The following is a 22,765-nucleotide window of genomic DNA, read 5'->3' as shown; positions in this document are numbered from 1 at the left end:
TCTCTCTCTCTCTCTCTCCTACTTGTGCGCTAGTCCTGTTTCCCAGTGGGTTAACGAAGAAAATATATGGTGTAACCCACTCGAACTTACGTGTCGGCGAAGCGTGGACCGCGTATAAAGTGTGGGCAGAATGATCCGGTAGCCCACGTATTCTATCGACGATTAATCCGCCCTGAGATAGGAAATCGATTCACGCCGAACTGATTTAAATCCTTTGCTCCAATCGTGTATTATTGAGCAATATGTGTAATGTCAGTGTCGTGGGTATTATTATTTTGATGCGTATTAATAGAATTTTAATGGAAGGAAAAAGAAAGATAAAAGATATTTTTTTATCGATATTCTGTGTACTTAATAATTTTCGCAAGTCTAAATTTAGGAATTGCAAATGATATTTTTGATAGCAAAATAGATTTGTTATTAATATAGCCGTAATAGAAAAAAATTCTTGGAAATATGTCATCGATATTTAAAAGAAAGCAAAAATTGCTAATTAAGAGCCAACGCGGTTAACGGTGCGCAAAGAAATTTTTATTAATATTTAACAAACGTGTATACATTCATTTCGATCAACGATTTCGGTTTTTCTCAATGCAAATGCAAATAATACAAGCTATTGTTAATACATAAATATATCGAATGACAGCGAATGTCTTATAGTTACATGTGAACAGCGGATGATATCTTGCATAATAGTCATCTAATTATTGCAGAAGTCAGAGTTACGGACAGGAAAAAGTCCATAATTAAAGTGTATTATAGCAATGATCAATTGTTAGATAAACCAATGTATAAACGCCAGTCATTATACAATTAATTCAACCAATGTATCGTCAGTGGAACAAGCCATCTCATATTAATCCAAAAATGAGAATGATACGAAGAGATTTTAATGCTGCTATGTCGAATGAATTATATTAAAGCGAAATAAAATTTCGTAGCTGTTTCAGTTGAGATTTTGGAGCAATAATGACTAACCGCGTTGGCTTTTAATTGGCAATTTTTGCTTTCTTTTAAATATCGATGACATATTTCCAAGAATTTTTTTCTATTACGGCTATATTAATAACAAATCTATTTTGCTATCAAAAATATCCTTCCTTTTTTTTTACATTAAATTTACCTTCAGAGCCGTATTTATCATTATTTATATCAATATTTAATACATATAATAATTATATAAAATTTTTGGAAGGATTTGAAGATAAATTTTAATCTAAATTACAATTTTATGGGAATATTTCTATTTGTTTGGATGTATAATATTATATGAATGTCGAATTCAGATGAAGAGATTAACGAAAAATTTTTTGTAAGAATAATTGATTCGATATGCATTAGAATGGCGTCGCGTCGGCTAGATTTGAAGTATTACGATAGTAAATCGAAATTGATAGAGAGTTTCTCTTACGTTAAAGTATAACTAAAGTATAGCTTTGGATCAAAGATAACGACGACAGAGAAGTTCGCTTCGGGCGATCGTTTCTCGTTATAATCTCATCGATCAGCGTGTCGCACGGATCGAAAAAATCCGCTATATTTTACGAGGAGGATTTTCAAAACTGATGAGGTCCGTCAGGAGGTTTACGAGATCGCGTGTAAGAAGAATTAGGAATCGCGCGCGTAAGTGTGGAATCCTTGTGAAATAGATCGTAAGAAAGGAATCGAAAAGTTCCCGCCTTTTACGCGTCTCCTTCTCGTAAGTATAAATCCCGCGATTTCCTTCTTTCTTTCTCCACGCTATTGTCTCTCATGAGAGAATTCATAATTTAGTATTCTCATAAGATGCGTACCAGTTGGCTTTTTTTCGGGACGCCTGTTAATATTTTGAAATCCTACTCGTAAACCTTTCTGCCAGCTCGCAATACGAATCCATTATAGACCTATAATTATGTCTTCATTTATCAGTCAGTCGCGTTTACATCTTCTACATTACGTAACCATAAACGTCAAAACAGTATCATTATTTTACGTATTACTTCGTTATTCGTTACAGTTATTCATTCACACCCGTGTAAAGTAATAAATTTTCACGTATTTCGCGAAAGTGTTTTATTACAGTTCCTTTGACAATAGAACGATAAACTTAACATGGCAAACGTAATTCTGTCGATGACGGACTGAAAAATTCTATAACTAATAATGCGGGTGATCTCGCATGTTGGTGTTGGTTATGCAATCGTAATGAAATATCGGAAGACATTATGATAGACCGCGGCAGCTTGTTTACTTGAAATACGCGAGATGAATCTTCGCGGAAGACGCGCTACGCGCGTGGAAGTATCACTTATTCACGTCTTTCGTACAACGTCGGTGATTGCAGGAATTTCTGTCTTCCTGTCGGCACGCCTTGTACGCGACGCGGATTAATTAAAATTACGAGATGCAATTAGTGATCGTTACGTGCCGACGTATTATTCGGTGAAAGTGTTGAGAACCTCGACCTATCGTGCGCGCGCGAACGGTCGGTCGGCTCCATTAATCTCGCGAGCTATTTTCTTTTTCTCTCTCCGCTCGTCGATCGGGCTTATCTCGTGCGGATCTACCTTCCGATACGCGCACGCGTAATAATGCGGATACAAAGTATGAAACTATCGGCAGATATCGTAAACGCCTCCCTCCTACACTCCACAGCGCCACGAGGTACAACGCGTTGAAACGTCGTGTATAAATTATTAATGGGTGAAAATATCGTTCGTGTCAAAGACGTCCCTTCGGGATGGGGTGATGAGTTGCATGTTCGCGATAAACATTGAAGAAAGAATTTAAAAGTAATAATATTCGACGCAAAAAGAAAAGTACCTTGTGTCGCGTTATCATTATTTTATCCTGTCCATGTTTCTGAATGAAGAAGTTTAAATATTTGTAATTTCCATTTGTGAACACGAGGAGAGATTAATCTTTAATTTAGGAAGATTAAACTTAATTTGCTGTTGCAATTTTTTAAAGGAGTTACATCAATGTTGCTTTGGACGCTTTAATTTTCATTATTTCTATAATCTTCATTTTAATAATTCTTATATAGAATTATATGCTTTAAAGAATCACGTATCTTAATTTACGATACCAGCCAGACGCGCATGACGACCTTCTTCTTTGTTTAAGCTCGTTGAGGACTGATTGCAAGCTGCACCGTCGTTAACTTGGAAATCGTATATTATACTTAATATCGCATTACGATCAACGTCGTATTACCATTTGCGATTTAAGGCTGCGGCCTCTCGCCGAACGTACTTAACAACGGGTTACAACTATCAGCGAAATAATTTGACCGGTCCCTTTCACTCGTTCGCTCCAAATTAGTAAATCCACAAGACGAATGTTGCGGACGGATTATCGTGTGTTTCGTGCAATCGGTATCAGGTTTACACCATCAGGAATGGTGTGTGACGAAACGTGATTAATAAAAAAAAAAAAGAAAATTATCATTTGAGACTTTTGAGAGTAGATCGAGGAATAAGGTTTTAATCGCGCGATATGTATCATCGCAACTCGCATCTTTACCTCAATTCAGCGCACTTTATTCCACTGTCGAGTACTAAGATCTTGTCTTGCGTTTAATTTTACAGTCAACTTATCGAGATTTGACGATTGATCGAATAGATTCCAGTGTTTAACGGCATACGCACACACGCATGTCGTGTAATAATAATCTCGCGCGATAATTAGGATATTCGTGGGAACCTCTTCATTAAAAGACGCATTAAAAGACATGACGCGCGGAAAGACGTGTCTTCGGAAAGGCGTTAGCGGAAACCGGTCCCCGAACTCGCGCAATTTCTACGGATTAAAGGGAAATAACGTGCCTGTATTCCTCCTATTTATAGTTCCGAGTTGCACGCACAACCCCGTGCTTTCCTTCGGAAAAGGCCCTTCCCGGGCTGAGGGCCGAGGCACGTGTGAATGCGCCTTTAAAAGGACACGAGTATATACGGTACGGCTGACGTACAGCGGCGTAGGAAACTATATAACAAGGCGAAGCCTATGAGATACGTAAAATCCGTCTAGTCGTAAAATTCTCCGTAGAGATTACTACTCGTCTCATTCTCGTTTTTCGATCAAAACGTACACGACGTATAAACGCGAACGTGCGTGAACACAGGCTGGTTATCGCTTGTGCGTTCGTTCTTAAATGCGTTGTTGTTGTTACGAGCGTTTCGAGGTCTCGCGTGATTAAGGCGATTTCGAAAAGTGTATACACATAAATCAGAGACAAGCTACAATTATTAGATAATTCCGATCGTACGCGATATTAAGTCGGTGGTCGTGCAGATCCGTTGATGATAATGGAGGCGCTACATATACAATAATAAACAATTCTTCCATGTAAATTGCAGGGAACGTCGCGTCGGGTTCTCTTATTTTGCGCTTCGTGTTTCTATTTCGATCTACGTATATACGTGACGGTATTTCCTCCTAGGAAAGATGAGAGCGTAGGAATCTACGCGCCACCGATCGAGGAAACTTATCCGGCGGCATGTGTGCAGCAAGGTTGCAGAATAGTCATTACGCCCATGTACACGATAACTAGATGATTAATTTATTATCGCCTTCCTACAAGGTTCACCCAGTTACCCGATGCTCCCGATAGGTCAGTGCGAGGGCCGGCGCGCGGCTCGGCTCGGCTCGGCTCGGCGCGGTCGAGTATCGATTTTGCATCGCACGAGGCAAACGACGCGGTTGCACGCTCGAACGTCTCTATTCGCTCTCGCTCTGTAAGCATCGCGCAGACCGAGAGCGGACGTTATTGTACGTCACGTATATAATAGCCGGTCAGATTAAATCTCCCCGCGCCACGGATAAGCACGCCCGCGTTTTACACGCTACCGTTGTCGCCGTTATACTCGCCGTTGTCGTCGTTTATCGGCAAAGATGCGCGGTGTACCGTGATTGCAGAGGCGATGGATGCGGGGTTGCAGGTTTATATACCATGTCCAGTTATCGCTTTGCTTAGTAATGATGTGTATTAATATTTCTAAGATCGATATATGTTGCCGCGTATCATTGACAACAGTGGCATGTATATGAAAACGATGAAAAGTCTGTAACGTAAAAACAACGTAGTCGCGACGTTAAATCGATTATAATTTGGGTCAATCCACTTTCGCAGTAACGACGTTTGGTGTCATGAAATTGTCGTTCCGTGTATCATTTATTAATTATTAAAACTTTTGCGAGCGCGCGTTTATCGGCCGTTTATTAATTCCAGAATTTCGAGCGATCATTATCTGTAATTAAATTATTTCAATGGAGTTTTAATAAAAGCACAGGTGTTGACCAACGCGTTACTGTAGACTTTGACACCGTAAGCGGATTGATGAGCCCGTCAGTCATGTATGCTAATTTAAAATTGAAGTCATTACTCGACGTTTTGTGCACGGACGGTTATTGTTATGCGGTTCGTATTGGACACCGCAATAATAACAACGGCGATAATAGCGACCTGCTAGTGCTGGAATAACGGGGACTTTATGGACCTACATGACAGAGTTTCGAATGCATCTGCAAGCATCAACCTTCTCATCGTTTCGCCTCAATTTGGCAGCACAAAGCAACTTCATAAATATTTTATAGCAGTCTTGTCCTCTTTTTGAGTGTGTACAAAACGCGAAAAATAGTTTACCATTTTTTTTAAGTATTCTTTGCTACAATTTCTTTTTTACATAAATATGATGAAATAATTGTATTTTTATCTTTTTTATCTAGCTTCATATTTTTAGTATATTGTCTCATAAAGTCATTAATTATGATAGTTTCATAATACAATTCTACACCATACTCCGTGGCCCGTTGTTTTTTTTTTCACTGCCTTTCTAATCCAACTGGGTCATTGGTGTCTGTGTTTTTCAAAGGGTTTTTGAACTCTAAAAAAAAATAATATCTGAAAAAATTCTGACATACTCCGCATTCAAGAATACATCAATGATACGATCCGTAACGTTGTTCACTTTTTTTGTACGTATCCGAATTTGAGGCAGAATAATTGAAAATTGAAAATCATCTAGATCTTTAAAGCCTCGTATCATGAAGAGTTAATTTGTATAAATGGAAGAGAAGGTTTCGCGTCTCATAAAGATTTTCATTAAGCATTTCGTCGAGTATGTATTGTTCTGTCTGTTGCGTACGCGTTTAATTCTACCGTCTAGAAAGTGAGCCCGTCGATTCCCATAAGTATCGTTAGTCGTAATCTAAGACCAACTAAGCATGTGATACGAAAACTTGACACCGAGTATACACGCTTCTAAGGCTCTTATCTTCTTATCATCCGACACTATTATGCACGTCGCCTATCTCGCACGGCGCTCCTTATCCTCCTTTGATTTTATAACGTTACGCCGCTGTCACGCAGGTTTAACAGTCTAGAAAAGTCCGCGACGATAATGATCGTATCGTGTAACGCTACTCGCGCTACTCGCAAGCTAAATCGTAATTCTCACAAGACGACACAAGAGCCTCTCTTTATACGTATATCACTTACGTTTAGCGATGCCAGTGGAATTTTACGCGCAGCCGCCTGTTTTCAACGTGTTGATTTTGTCGGGAGAGAGCGGCAAATATTCGAACTCGAAGCTGCTATAAAGCGCTTCAAGGCTGATCTCTAACGATCGTGTGAATGGAAATCTTAAACTACCACGTGTCGAAAGAACTAATAACGAAGACCTGAAAAAACGCGTTAGGATATCGAGTGACGCTTATTCACACGCTTCTTACCATTGTTAGGCGAAACGAAATTATTTAATAATACATGTATATACATTCCACGCGAATATACATATTGCAGTAATATATTTTACGAGGCACGCCAGGGATTGGTTTATTTCCTTGTCGAACGATAAGAAGATTAATGTGCGCCGTGGCCAAATTATAGCGTACTAATTCGCGGCTGCGAAGGAGCGATAGCATGGTACAGTCTGAACTTAAGATTTTCGAGACTGGAAAAATAAACGACGCTAATTCCGGTTGCCCGAACGGAACCGATGCGATGGTTCTTCCCTACGAACTACGATTTCCTGCACGATTCCCGAACGGTTCCCGGAAAAAAGTCGGCTGATGTGGTTTCGTTCGACACGCACGTTTTAAGGGAAGGCTTCGTCTTCCCGAAGGGCTCGTAATATTCTCTTCTAACGTAATATTTGTTCCTTTAAAACAATAGTTAATTTAGTTAGTTTTAGGGAATGAGAGTCTATTTTTAATATCTTATAGCTTTTCTTAAGTGAGATTTGTCATAATTCACTATTTTATTGTATTTCTTGCATCAAATTTTAGGCACACAGAAAAAAAAAACGGAAAACTTCATTGATTCAGCAAATCTACATTACGTCGTAATATACAGACAGTCAATTTTCTATGTTAAAGTAGTTGACAGCTGAATAACATTAGCGATTTGTTAAACCATCAAATCTTCTTAGTTACAGATGTTGAATTCGAGCAGTAAGTTATAGGTTTGCTGTATCACCCAATTAATTTTTTTTCTGTGCGCACTATTTCCTATCCTATAAAGATAAATAATAAAGATATATATATCTTGAAACTAACGTGGTTCTAATATTAACACATATAAAAAATAAGAGCATAAAAAACCACAGCACAAGTTATAGTTTGTGATATTTAATTATTATTACATTAATTAAAACATTAAACCATTTTATAACTTTTATAATTATTTGCAAAATAACAACACATAATGTCACGACAAAATTCTAATTGTGTAAAAGAAATACTCGAGATTCATCGTTTGGTTTTTTTGCTGTAAAACAGAATCTGGAAATTCTTGTTCTACACTTTTCTTAATATGAAATTGGCGTTGTAACATTACTGTATGAAGCATCTTCACATATAAAAGAACATGTTTATTCAATTACGACTCTCGACTGTTGAATTTAATGTCAACTAGATGTAACTCTACGTTTTAAGAATATTATTGAATTACTGAAGATGGCCAGATTATGGCCGAAACGTTTAATGTTTTAATTAATGTAATAATAATTAAATATCACAAACTATAAGTTGTGCTGTGGTTTTTTTATGCTCTTATTTTTTATATGTGTTAATAAAGATATAAGTTAGCAAAATCAGTTTCTGACCGAAATATAGATTCTGGCACTAAGTTCTTTGTACTTGTTTTTATCTACAAGCTCTTTAACCTAGTTTCTTGACGAAAATATTCTCTAATATTCTTTATAAAAAATATCCTTTCACTTTAAACATCTGTAAAACTGGAATTTCCCGGTACACGTGTTTACGTACTGCTTTGAGACGCGTTGAAACCAGAGAGAATCTGGATCTCATTTTTACTCTCTGCCCTTCGTTCTTTTTCTTCCCTCCGACTGTAGCAAATGTAGCTCGCTCGTTTCTTGAATTGCGCTTTATTTATGCGATCCTCAATGATCTTGAAGTAGAGATAATCTCGCGGGAAGGCACGCCGTGCGAGACCATTTCCCCGTGGAAATATCCTCACGTTAACAACCCGGGGTAGTAGCGTCCACTGCGATGTCTTGCGGAGTCCGCGGGGAATCGTCGTCGTCGTCGTCGTCGTCGTCGTCGTCGTCGTCGTCGTCGTCTCATCCGTGCTGCTTGGAGAGGTCAGCGTCGTCCTTTCTGCGATTTTATTGACGACGATGAGGCGCGGAGTAGCGCGCTTTTCTCGCACGAGGGAGATTCCAGTTTTATCACGTTCACATTCTGTGCTCTCTGCCATTCTGAAATTTACGATATTTCCAATCTCCTGATTTTTTTGTCCAATCTCCTTCCCCCCCCCCCCCCCTCCTGCCTTCAGTCTATCAGCATCGCGTTTGCGTGCGCGGTGCCGGAAGCATATCGCGCCGATTGATCTAACGGTGAATTAGCGCGGATGAAAGAGATTTTTCTTTCTCGTTGCAGATGCTGCGGTCGGCGGATCACCTTCTTCTGCATCCGAGCGGCGAGATCGCGCTCCGATTATGGTGAGTAAACCCCTTCCCTTTGTACAACGTGCTAGCCTTGCAAGATAAATTATTTATGACGCACGCTGCGCGCCGTCGGTGGTATCGATTTATCGAGACGGTAGGATCGATGGTTTTTCTACGAATTCGCGCCGACGAAAACGTAACGGTGCGATCCGTCTTTACCCGCCAAATCGCGTTTTCTTCGATGTGTGCACGCATCATTGATGATCGACTTCACTGTAAGAAATTTCTGTTGAAAACTTCCAAAAGCGTTGGAAGTTTTTATCCGACAAAAAATGTAAATTAAATGTGCTGTAAATTAAAACATATCTATATCGTGAAATTACATTAACGCTATGTGGTAAAGTATATGCAAATCTCTAATACGTATGCGCGGGCATGCCACTTTTGTAAATTTACAAATATCGTGAAATCACAGCAAAACGTTATATGGCTTGTAATTTACTGCACGTTTTTATTATAAGGGTATTGTAAATTCGCAAACAGTTTCTAACAGTGCGTTTGCTTGCATTGCACACGACAAATATTTATTCTTGAAATATATAGGCAAATTTAAATTTAGCTTACAAACTTACCGCGTGTTATTTGCAAGACTTTATATGTTTGACTTTATATATTTCGACTCTGGGAAAAACGAAGAATTGGATTTTACCCAAATCAGTTTTTAGCTTCATTCAATTTTACGCGGAACATTTCTTATATAATATATCTCACAATCAGACAAGAACGATGCTGTTTGTCTCTCAGATTTTCTTTGGATACATCGCTATTTCCACCCGGGGCATTACTTCCCTATTCCACTTTAGACTTACTTTTCTCGTCGAGATAAGTACGATGAAGCATGACGTGAAATTTGTGAGATACAAGCATCCAGCGCGAGGTGCTCAAGGAACGCTTATTGTCATTCGACGGCCGATATGGAAATCGCGCTATACATTATGGAGTATCACCACCCACCTAAAACCGGCCTGCGTTGCGATATGCGCCCGGTGTTGCTTTGTAATGGATAATAACGCAACTATTCTCTTCTTTTTTTTTCATCAACCGGACAGCCTACGGTGGGTTATATCATTGCTTCGGATTACGCGATTGCTCGTTAACGCGTGCTCGCATTGTGCAAATCTTCACCCACGATACTGTTAAATATTAATTACGGCTCGCTGTGTAATCGCGCTAGTTCTGCCTATTCTACATATCGAACTGGCCAATATGCCGATTCCACTCCATTAGTTGCCTTCCATAAATTAGACCTGTCCACCATTCGCGGATTATACTATCGGAGAAATTTTCTCCTATACGCGCAAACATCGAAGCGGCAATTTAAGCGTCGAGAATAATACGCTGTTGTAAATGTAAATGCACGAATGTTCACGAAGAGATAACATGAACGTATCGCTCGTCGTCATCGTCATCGTCATCTTTGTCGTTCGATTCGCCCGGAGGTTGACTGATCTCGATTTACCGTTACTACTTGGCGAAGACGAGGAAGAGGAGACTCGGGCGGTCGCTCTAATCTTCCGGTACGCTCTCGTCTAATTAGCCCTTTCGCTGAGAAGGGCGTGCACCATAGATAACTTCTTTACGAGAATAACGATGTAAATGACTAATAGCCTTTCATAATTTCCTTTGCGTTTCCTTGCGCTTCTCTCTTTTATTTTACTCTCGATATTACGTAAAAACGAGCTAACTCATCACGAGCCTGTTTTGAATAAATTAGGTTTAAAGCGGCGTTTTATGTTGCCGGTTCGCAACATGATATACATTTTTTAAAATTTTGTCAGCTAGCTTAGTTCCGCGTAACATTGTCCGTGTAAAAGGCAAACTTCGCGCGAATATATCGTGCAATGTTCTATAGAAATATAACTGCCGTTTTATTGTACGATTACGTTCCCTGCTGACACGGGAAACGTTTTAATGGGGAGTAAACGTTTCGAAGCAGATGGGATATTGTATGTACATTACCTTCTGACTTTTTCCGACATACGTTACTACCTTCTCAAACACGAAAGGCCGCTTGATTACATAACAGATCGGAACTCGCATTTACATTATACGTGGCCACGTGCAAGTAAAGATTGCATACGTAAGAAAATTATTACGTTCAATGGTTATTCTTCTCGCTAAGTTCTTATCAAGGACAGATCGAGTTGTTTGATTTCTACATATTTTTCTACGGTCAAAACGATACGTGTGTCTTTAAATATGGTCGACAAGCAGATAATCGTGAAAAGCGGCCGGCGTTTCGCGCGTTCCTAAGTGAAATATTAAGCATTACGCGGCACTCACGTGAGTGGAAAGCACGCGAACGTGTAACTAGCCTGCTGTACCAGCCTCGAACGAGCAGGCCGAAGAACAGTATCCGCGACGTTGTAAAGGTACGTTCACCTTCTTCCGCTCGCGTTCGAAACACGTGTTTAAGATCACGCGCCGGTCCTATTAAGCCGCTCAATTATTACCTTGTGTTGATTGCACTGATTGCTTTTCGGTCGACAGGTTCTATCATGGTCTACTCGCGTCATGGTGTTACGAAGATTATAAGTTCATAACGGCTCTCATTATAATTTGAATGATTAAATATTTAACCTTAGTCCGAAATCATCCTTTCAAATCTGATGATATGATGAATTTGTACGAGAGATGTTTAAACATGTGATAATTATACACGTGCGTTGATCTTTTCAAACTATAAATTAAATTATAATTATAATAATTATAATTTGTAATGATTATCTTATCTTTGCAAGTATGTAAACACAGTAATATACTTAATAAAATTGTAGGGATTCTATGTAATATGAATTTATTATTTTTTTTTAATTTAATTTTTGTATGTTTTGAGTTAACAATTAAAATGGAATACATGCGTATGTAATAAAGTCAATTTTGTGTCCGATATTTGAGAAATTTTGAGAATTTTATGTAACATTCTATTGTTAATATTTATTTTTTAATATAATTTTTGTATGTTTTGATTAAAATAAAACGGAATATGTCACAACATTGATTTCGCGTCCGATGTTCGACAGTTCGACACAATTCGTACGTTGACAGCGATCGAGCGTCTCACGATCGATATCGGGTGCATCTTAGATAGAATATATTCGCGTGTACGTAGATGATGTGTACGGATAAACGCACGCGCTCGAGCATAATAACGCGTGTTCGCGTGATATGTGCATTCTCTCACATATGAGTCAGACAAATGGAATTTCGTGACACGCGATACCAAGCCAAGCCAAACCGCGGCGGTTTATTAACGAGTCATCCGGGACCGGGTAACTCTCCTTGTAACGTTCGCCGCCGTCGAGCGTTAGAAGTCTCTCCGGCGTTTCGAATGCACGCATCGATGCGTGGAGAGGTGCATGCGAGAGCTCGGAGCGACGAGGATCGAGCGACGATTCATTTTCCGTGATGCCTACAGTTCACCGGCTGCCTGTGTCCTGTATGAATATCGGACCGGAAAGAAATCTGAGATGCGAGTAATAAAATACGGTTGAGTTCATTTTCATATGTACGTATAACTACTTGATAATAGTAACTTTAATAACAGTAGCTTATCGCAAATAAGAAGGACAATAAAGAAAATCTGAAAATCTTATAAATCTTCCGTGAGAATCTTTCTGGAAAAAAAAAAAAACTTACAGGAGAAAGAATTAAATAAGATAGACGTAAAGAGAACAGATTAGCATTTATTAAAAAGAGATTAATCTTCTGCCAAACAAAGAGCTGTTGATAACGAATGCGAAATTATTATAAAACGATAATTTATTTAATAATTACACAATAAATTATTAAAAATATACAAATTATTGAAAATAATTATAATTTTACATGTACAGTTCAATAATTACATTAATCGGGTCTCTTTATGAATTTATAATTGTTACCTTTCATTGAATGCAGTACATTTCTAAATGTGTGACTATTTTATATGACACTTAATGTGTTAAACGTTTTTAAGCTTTTTTGTTTAATTTTATTTCAAAAGCTTTTTGTTTTACGATTAAGCAAAACGGTTAAATATAAAAATCTATGACGCGTTTGTGTGCAAGTCCGAGTAGTTGTTGACCCCTTGGAATATTTAGCGTGCATAGCAGGTTATATCTAACAATAGCGTTCAAAGGAATCCAAGATATAAAAAAAATTCGATACTAGAAGATCCCCCGTGGCCATGACAGCGACGGCTGCTTCGTGCACGGCTTCAATCTGCTGCCGTTGGGATGCCAAGAACATTCTGTCGTGACCTGTCAGGTTGCATGCCAATGTTCTCGCTCTTGCCATAAGCTACAACGTCGTGCACGTACCAACGGGTGCACGCAGGTCTGGATAAAGCAACATTTCAAATGCATCATTATTAACGTCAAAAGAAAACGTTTCACAAAATTTAACATGAACAAAGTGCGACGTTCGTATTGCGGTCTTTCTTTGATATTAACGTTTAAATTTATCGAATTGTGTAATTATGAAAACAAAGAGAATCGCATTAATATATAGAGAAATAAATACATAAATTTATAGAATTTAATTGGATATAATAATGGAATTGTAAACATATTTGTATATATTTCTTTTTTGTTCCTGTTAATAATATTTAATTGTTATGTATGATCATTACGTACGAAAATATTTTCATTCACTTTTGCAACGGCTAAATGAAGATAATCATACAGATTTTTATTGGTTTTTATCCAAATGCATTTATATATAAATTGGCAAATTATTTTAAAAATTAAATTGCGCACGGATAGAATGAGAGAAAAATATATTAGCGAGACAGAGAGAGAGAGAGAGAGAGAGAGAGGGGGGGGGAGACGGAAAAGGAGAAAGGGATAAAATAAAGGAATGGAGGGAAGCGTGTGGAGAGGAGAGAAAAAGCGGAAGGACGATGCGGGAGGCATGTCTGCCGCCAGCGTCGTGGCGTGTATCGCATTTAATTAGCCACCATATGCGGCAATTAATTAAGAATTTCTCGCGTTATTGATGGTTTCACCTGGGGTGTCCATTAGTCGCTCCAACAACGCGCCGCGCCGTTTTCGAACTGAGAGCTATATTCGTTCGTTCAGCCAGGCGCATCCTGCGCACGCTTTTCCACTAATCTATCCCCCAGGATGATGTACGAGTCGGCCATAACGCCGGCAATTAACGTTCTCACCCTACCTGCTTTTGTTCTCCGATAACAATTCTTTTCACGTAAAGATTTAGATAAAAGACTGAAAGAAGATAACGAATGTGTGCTTTTCTCAACTACGAGTTACATTAGTTTTCTTATATCCGTTATTATACTATTATGATAACTAATTAGATTATCGTCACAATTACAAATTTCTTTTTTATTTCTACACTTATTTCTCTTATTAACGTAGAAATTAAAAGAAAGAAAAAAATATGTGAAAACATTTTTTAGAACGAATTTGATTTATTTTAATAGGATGAGATATAATAATTCATTAAATTAGTAGTTTTTATAATAATTTATGGATAAGTACATGCAATTTGATTTTTCTTTGAGAACTATAATTCGCACGTCTTTGAAAGATGCAATATGGAGTAACGTGCTCATCAACAATAACTTCCCACAACATTGCGAAAAGTTGCAACGAATAAATATCACAATACGTGGAAGCGAACGCAACGCGTGGAAACGAATTCTTTTCAATGCTACTTTTATCTATCTTAGTAAAGTGAACTACTTTCAATTTTGAAATTAAACGATGCGATTATTATTAGTTATTTCAAACATTTTGCAATAATTACGTCTAAGAAATTATGGTAATTACGTCGAATATTTTATACAAGAGTATATATAGAAGCAAAAAGTAAACGAGTAAGAGCGAGTTTACAATCTAGATATTTAAAAAGTAAACCGTGCGATGCACATTTTATGCATACCGAGCGATTTTACAGACTCTCGTTAACAGACTCTCGTTCCCTCGAATACGGAAGACTTTCATCATCAGGCGTTGTTTCCTGGCGCACATTTTTCATCGTGTTTATTACATAATTTAAAGCAATCTATTATCGCCGAGAAAGCGAGACGCGCCGCGCGCATTACTTTTCACATTATAATTTCGATACCGTCCGTCCGGTTTCCGTGGCACCGCTACATCGTACTTCCTCCTTCTCGCGTTAATGCCAGCACTTTCGACATGTCTGGGCGCTGGATGGAAATGCCGTTGCCTCGGAAACACGTCTCTCGCGGCCTGGAACCGGCGTGCGGGGACGTTTTTGTTTGTATGCATTCCACGCGTTGCAATACGTGACATAATCGGCACAACACGCATGTACAACGGGTGGCATTATTCGCGAACAATGGGACAGGCCGCGGGGAGGATGTTCAACTGGAAAATCGCGTGTCTACCGGTGGTTCTGATACTTGACAGTTCATTAAATCCGATTCGAGAAGCCTTCCATTGCGATTCCTTCTTCAAATTCTCTGTGACAGTTAATAATTAATTTTTTTTTTTCGTAAAAATATGACAAATATATTTTGAATGTCGTTATTTCTTCATTATTTAAATCATAACAGTTTAAGAGACTTTTTATTAATGACGTTATATTTTTAGATCTCATACGTTAAAAAATAAGAAAATATGTATACAAGAATATTTAAGAGTAGATAAAATGTTTGAATTTATTTTAATTGAATATTTTAATGTATTTTGAAATTTTAACTTTTAACTTAAATTTAAAAGTTAACATTTTTCTTTGTGATCGAAAAGTTATAGAAAATCCTATTCAAACGTTTTTCCACGTTCTTTTGATCGAAGTTACTGACCTAGATACAGTAAGCTTAAGCGAAGCTCGAACAAATCGATATACGTAAGATTTTCTAGCATGCGATTTGGCGCAATTACAACGTAATCCATGCTTCTTGCAATATCTCGGTCGATCTTTGAAATACGGAAAGTAGGCCAGATATTGGAAGTTGGTTCGCTCGCCCTCTCGCCTATGCAATATGCATATGTATTCGCGCGTATAATCCATCGTTTTACTTTCGCTAACCGTCGGAGGAGGCAAATAAGATCTATATAGAAAAGAGGAGAGAAGGAAAAGGAAAAGAGCGGTCCTTACACCTTTGTGAACCGATCCATTTGATTGCACCGATCGGCTTCTCTCGTGCGTCGCTGTCGGATCAACCTGAGGCGACCGTCGAGCATAGTCGTTTGAAATAGGTGACTGCGCTCTCAACCAGAGAGTATGAGAGAAAGAGATGGAAGAGAGAAAAGAAGAGGACCAACCTGAAGCGGAGAAGCGATCGTAAGGGCGAGGCAAGAGGGTAGAGCTGGAGAAAGAGAGAGAGAGAGCGAGAGAGCGAGAGAGAGAGAAGGATACGCGAAGCTGTGGCGTGACACGTCGTGATCGGTAGAAAGAATCTCGTCCTGCAACCCGGAAACGCTGTGACTAACAACTCGGTATCACGAAGGTGGAAGGAAAAGCCTGGGGACCCGTTCGCGGGGTGATGGGTATTTCTTCTCTTGGAGTTCAGGCGGGTCATCAACCATCGGCCGTCACGGCGGGCCGGGGGATCGCGCATTATTATGACCACATCTAATTGAAACTCTACGGCTCTCGGCTCGGTTCAACTCGGCTTGCTGACTCCACTACGGTCGCGCCTCCGCGCGTATTAAGGCGGGTAGAATAAACTCGTTAATAAATCTCGGGGCATCGAGGTGTTCTTAATGAGATTTCAGTTCGGACGTCTTCGTACCGACCTCTGAGCTCCAGATGGATTAGGCTTTTGGTCTGATCTCTTGACGGACCGTTGTTCTATCAAACGACCTTGCGCCATCGTCTTTGTTCAATGCGACGACGTGAGTCCAGACGTGATGAAATGTAAGAGTGAGACGTCATCGAAATAAGATTAAATCTATATTTCTAGAAAGGAAAGAAAAAGGAAAGAAAAAGAATTATGGATTTAACACACATATCTCGTTTCATAATTTATTTTTCTGTTTTTTTCTGTCAATTTTTTTAAAATTCTTGAGAATTAATGAATATGCAGTGACAAATCTTAGACAATATAGAATATGAAGAATGAATATCATAGAGTTTAAATAACGTTAAATAATGTATCGATACATATATCTCATTTCTAAGCAATCACATTTTGCAAAAATGAATGATAAATGCGTGCATTGAAGTAAGTTTAATTACCACGATTGCAAAAAATTTCTTAAATAGATTCGGATTAATGTAGGATCATCAACTGCAAGAAATAGCCTTCTGAAAGTGTAAATTTGTTTGACCCGAGAAAGGCTAACGATCGAGATATTACTCGCTCAGCTGAACGATAGTTCAATGAACGTTCGTCATATTTTCTTCGCATCTTTGATGTATTGCTAGGTCGAGAAAAAATTCAAGAAATATGAGTGTGATATTTGTATAACGTCATCATAATTCTTGCATGAATATAAAATTTAGTGTTTTTATTCTTATATTTTTTCATATTGAAAAAGTAAAGTTTCATAAATTCTTGATATATTTCTTTGCGTCGTTAAATATTGCATGTGAAATTTAATAATGTTAGGTTATCGAATAGTTATTATCGATTTGATTTTCTCGTTTATTTTGCCTTCTGGGAAATCTAGCGAGGTTAATCGCGATGACGTTTTACATGAGCAGAAAATTAAGTCGACCGCGTAGATGGCTGTGCACTAAAATCTAGTATGACAAGTATTGCATCCCGCAGGGATGACTGATCCGCACAGTCATTTGGGCTTAGCGAACCCACGAACTCGAGCTGAATATACCGCGGACACTCACATACATCTATACATCATATGCACTCACATATACAGGTTTTTGCGAATGAATAGTGTAATAAATATTTGAAGAGGAAACGAAACAGTCTAGTTTAATTGGATGACATGGATGGAACAAGATATCGAAAACTAAAACTCATTTGTTACCTGTAACTCTTGATTAAAAAAGAATCGAGTGGGTGGATCTATCCCGAGTCAGGATCTATCCTTCATGACACATTAAACAAAAAAGACATATGTTATCCGAAAAAGATCTACCACTCCTTAATTTTTTGCTTTTATCTTAATCTCGTATAGGCACTTAATTTTTTATATATTCTAGATTTCGTCATTTGTCAAGCAGGGACATGTAAATATTTATCATAATTAATCATGACCGTTGACATCTTTACCATAATCATATTGTAATGAGTTCACACGAATGTAGATATCTCTAGATTTTGAGATTACGTAATTGAATACTGGACGGACCAGTGCTGCGACAACAGGATTAGTTTCTTCATCGACATTCAGGATTTTCGCAATTGGATTTACGGATCCCTCGTGTCCCTCGCACCCAGAACTCATCAGTCGTTTGACGAAAAGTCGTTTTGCCATTCGCGTACTTGGAACGTGCGGGGTGGGAAGCTGGGCGTAAATGGAATGCCGCGAAATTTATATGACGGAGACGAGTTCACGACGGGTTAATAATATGGAGTGGCACCCCTTACTTCTATTCGCCTCTTTCTCTCTGTTTTCTCTCCGTCGTCTCCCTCATCCCCGGTCAGGATCAATAGTCTGGTCCGGAGCAGCAGGGCCGGCCGTAAAGTTGTCCGTGTTGTCGGGCGACGAGGACAGTCTCCAATTTTCATTTCTTCCTCTCATATATATTAATGCTTGGAAATAAGAACGGTGTTGTGCATCTTAGTCAAGTAAAAGAGGAAGTATAAAGTTCTTCTGCAACGTGATTAAACTTACTTTTTTGAAGAACTTGAGAAAATTAATTTAGATTCAGTCTTCTCAACTTTAAAACTAATTTTCGAATTCTTGGAAAAGTGGGCTTACATGATTGCAATTAATTCTTTAAATGTTCCATATTTCTTGTAAAATTAAAAATGACATAAGCTATAATATAATTTTCAAATTTTCTATATATGTGTTTCTTTAGTTCAAGCAAATAATATTTCGCTCTCTCTCTCTCTCTCTCTCTCATTATGTTAAATTTTTATTATAACTGTTTAACTAGACATTAATAGTTCTCGCATGCCTGTCACTAAAAGTTACGCCCAATAATTAAAGAAGAGAAGTTGCATGGTGACTCGCGGACTATCCAATAGCGCTATAGTATTACATATCGCAAAGAACAATCCAAAGGTGAACGGCAGAGATTGAACTCGGGTCACTAAACCGATAGTCTTGCCCTCGCTAGACTTCGAGAGTCCCCTTTACGTTGTTCCACGTTAATTTAATGTACGGTTTTTATGTAATTTACAATATTTTCGTATTACAATCCATCTTATTACGAAGAAAGCTTATTTGATATCAGATTGGATCGTCGCGCTTATCTGCACTCCACGATGACCGTTAATTAGTAACACGGAAATGAGTTACTGAGTGAAATGTAATTGCATTAAGCACTTCATGCGTAGAGGTATAATGTCCGCGCACGCCGTATACACTCGTGCTCCTATTTCACGCGCGCACGTTTTTATACACGCGCATGTAACAGCGGAACACTCGGCTAATAGATAGTTCGTATTAAGGAAATTAGACGTGGTATATCGAGCATATATGGTATATCAAGTAGCGGTAGCGATAAATTCCATGTACTTATGCAGTTTTACTTTAATCGCCTTGATTGTCAAGAAATTTTCCATCGCGTGTTGCTTCGTCGAAGTTACTTATATTGTGGTAAACCGTAATTTTTTTCAATTTAATTAATACAGGTGCAGATATAAAACAATAATAAGAATAAATTAATTTTTCCAGCTTTAATTTTATTTATTCACATGAATATGAAATGTTTGTTTAAATATTTCTTATAAATATATCTCTGAGAGACAGGAAAGCGGTGTATTTTATGAGTCGTCTCTGGTTGCCTCTCTTCTTGCAGAATTCATCGCTAGCGTCTTTTTGAGTCACGACTGTACAGTTTTGCCACATCCGTCGTAATACTACCACCGAAACGCGACTGCAGAAATAGGATCGCGTTCAGCCCCCAAACTTCCGCTGCGCCGGTACGCTTCCGGTTTCTCTGTCACAGTAACTTCTACGGCTGGAAGGGCGCGGTCTGATCTCGTTTTTATACATGCAACGCGTCTCCTCTGAGATATAAATATATAATGTTCTGAAAAAATTTTAATAATTACCATTTCGGCTAATGTCATTGAATTAAATTTGAATTTTATAATTATATTTATATTTCAAATATATAATAAAAAATGAATCTTTCTTTATTATCAGGATATAAATATATTAAAGAAGATATTACAAAATATTGAAAAGAAAGACTCGCCTCGCACAAAATTGCTCGAGAGAGCTTCACGAGGGTGAATTTATTCTTTTCTTTTTAAGTAAGCGTTGTAACGAGTATCGACAAAAAAGCCCATCCCATCAAAAATCGTTCATTCTGCATCGATCTTTACTGTGAGCGTTACGCCACTTATCATTCTTCTTGATTATCCTGCGATCCATCGTACGGCGATCTTTCTTTTTCCTACTTTGGGCCGAACGTCGAGAAGGAAACTCGATATCGCGAAAACTCGTCTTGGGGACTCGAGCGCAATGATATGAAAGATCGACTGAGAAGAGTAGGATGAGACGATTTCTTTATGTCGATGGTCTTTAGCTAAACGAAGGTTCCGGACATGTTAACATATTATTGGAATACTGTCATTTTCTTGTCAATTTCTCTGTAATATTTCTGTTATTATTATTTTTTAATGAACTATGAGAGGGGTTACCTGCACCATTTCAAACGAAACATAATAGACCATTTGCGAGATCGTTAACGTTGCATGAATATTTTGAGAAGATAATTCATGCAAAAATTTTGCACGCAGCATAAAACTTATTAAGTCAGAATGATATAATCTATTAATTCCGTGTGTTTGGAAATATCTTGTAAAAAAATTTATTTTGATTTAATAGCACATAATACAATCTTACCTTTTATATAGAATGTATTACTAGAAAAGCGCTTTATGCATTTTGATTCCAATATTTAAAGTATGACAAAATGGCAAAGTGCAGAAATCCTATGGGAAAAGAGAAAAGCGCAATGGCGATGAGTGGCGTGATGCGCAGATGAAAGAGATGAGGGATCAAAGTGTGGCCGGCTGTGAAATAAAACGATCACGATCAAACGAGACCCCTGTCGAATAGGCCAAAAAAAAAGGGAGAGTGAACGACAGAAAAAGATTATGGAAGCTCGTACGAGAAGACTGACAGGATAAGGTTGTGACGTGGGAGGGACGGACTTTGGGGTTGCGGTTCAGCAGGATAGGAAACGATTATTTGTCTCTCTAAAAGTTCCTGTCTTAGCTACAGTATTTCGGTGCAAAAACGATGTAGATGATATTTTTTTCCGAATGTAACGTAAGTGCGAAATTAAAATCTTAGTGACAAGACGAGGAACATCAATTTATCACGTAGATCGTTGTATTATTCGTCCCGTGCATATTTTTTACGCGCTTACATTGTGAAATGTGTGTGTGTGTGTGTGTGTGCTCTTTCATCGCGCTATGATGGATCGCCAGACGAGCGACGAGGTGACAACACTTTAAATTTCTGGCCAAACCACTCTCCCCTTCTCGAATAAATGTCTGGCTCTTCTGAATTTCAAGGTCGATGCGATGAGATCCTACAGTCACGTGCCTATCAATGCGATTGATAATCGTTATTTTTTAATTGCGGTTTACATCACTGTGATGTAATTGAAGCTACAAAAGCACGAAATTAATATAAATATTTTATAACTTTTTAAATTCAAAAATACGTTGATCCATTTTAATTATTTGAAAATTAATTTAAGCTCAATAACAAATGGTATATTAAATTTTAATCTTTTTTAAATTAATAAATGTGAATCAAATATTTTTATATCATACACACATATTTGTACATACATATAGCAAATATTTTTTCTATCTGAATGTTTTTTATTTTAAAATTATTTTAATATTAATGTTCGATAAATATACGTGAATGAATTAATTTGCCTCGTTTTAGAGGAAAATTGTCGAGGCGTGAATATAATACTACATCTCCCTTCTACTTGCCTACTTTGATCTCGTTTAGCTTTTCGCCATGCGAGCAAGGTGGTTAGGATAGCTTTAACAACGAGATGGTGTTATCCCTGAGATTCGGCCGGCTGGGTCAGGCGGGGTCACAGTTCCATTGTATTGGCGAACGCTTCTAACTCGGTGCACTGAACTCAGGGCCGTATCGAAACTCGATATACATGATATCGAGCATTCTTTCCTATAATATACGTGATTGTAACGTATATCAATATATAAACACTTAATTATTATCTGTAGACAAATGCACTGGCATATCTTGAAAGTAAAATCCGTCGGTTGACAATCTCGTTCTGCAAAACGTAATCGACGATACCAAAGGTCTTGTCCGGCTTATCGTAAAAGGGGATAACTCGATCTGGGCAATAAATTAGCCACAAAGAGGCGATGTCGATGTAAAACGTGAAGTTCCTCCGCGCTACCTGCTCGATTGGCGATTCGGCCGTCTTAGCCTATTTCATGTAATTTTTTTCGCAATGGTATTTTTCGAACTACAGACCGGAACGTAATAATGTGTGTACGCGAGGCGGCGGCAGTCTCGGTAACGGTCGATACATACCTGATCGAAGTGGAGGAACGGGATGTAACGACGACGGTGCAACGGCAGCAGCGACGACCGCAACCAGCATTTCTCTCTCTCTCTCTCTCTCTCTCGCCATTTCTGCTATCTTTCTCCCATCTCTCTCAGTCTTTCTCTTAGCCTCTCTCCTTCGTCCTGCGATGTGCGGAGCGCGCAGCATCGAGAGTGGCTGTATCGGGCACCCCGCTGCCACACTGA

General features: G+C 38.4%; 1 protein-coding gene across 6 annotated transcripts in view; it reads left to right on the top strand.

The window, feature by feature from the left end:
• The window catches only part of Prosap (SH3 and multiple ankyrin repeat domains prosap), a 124,376-nt gene that overhangs the window by 41,770 nt on the left and 59,841 nt on the right, over nucleotides 1-22,765 (top strand). For all 6 annotated transcript variants that reach the window (XM_011052878.2, XM_011052875.2, XM_087413029.1 and 3 more), the window contains exon 2: nucleotides 8,881-8,942. The gene's annotated coding sequence lies outside the window, so the exon portion shown is untranslated. The remainder of the gene's footprint in view (nucleotides 1-8,880; nucleotides 8,943-22,765) is intronic.

This window comes from Acromyrmex echinatior, chromosome 1 (assembly GCF_024713525.1).
Source record: "Acromyrmex echinatior isolate Ae372 chromosome 1, ASM2471352v2, whole genome shotgun sequence".
Taxonomy (NCBI): domain Eukaryota; kingdom Metazoa; phylum Arthropoda; class Insecta; order Hymenoptera; family Formicidae; genus Acromyrmex; species Acromyrmex echinatior.
This window is presented reverse-complemented; position numbering and strand designations above follow the sequence as displayed.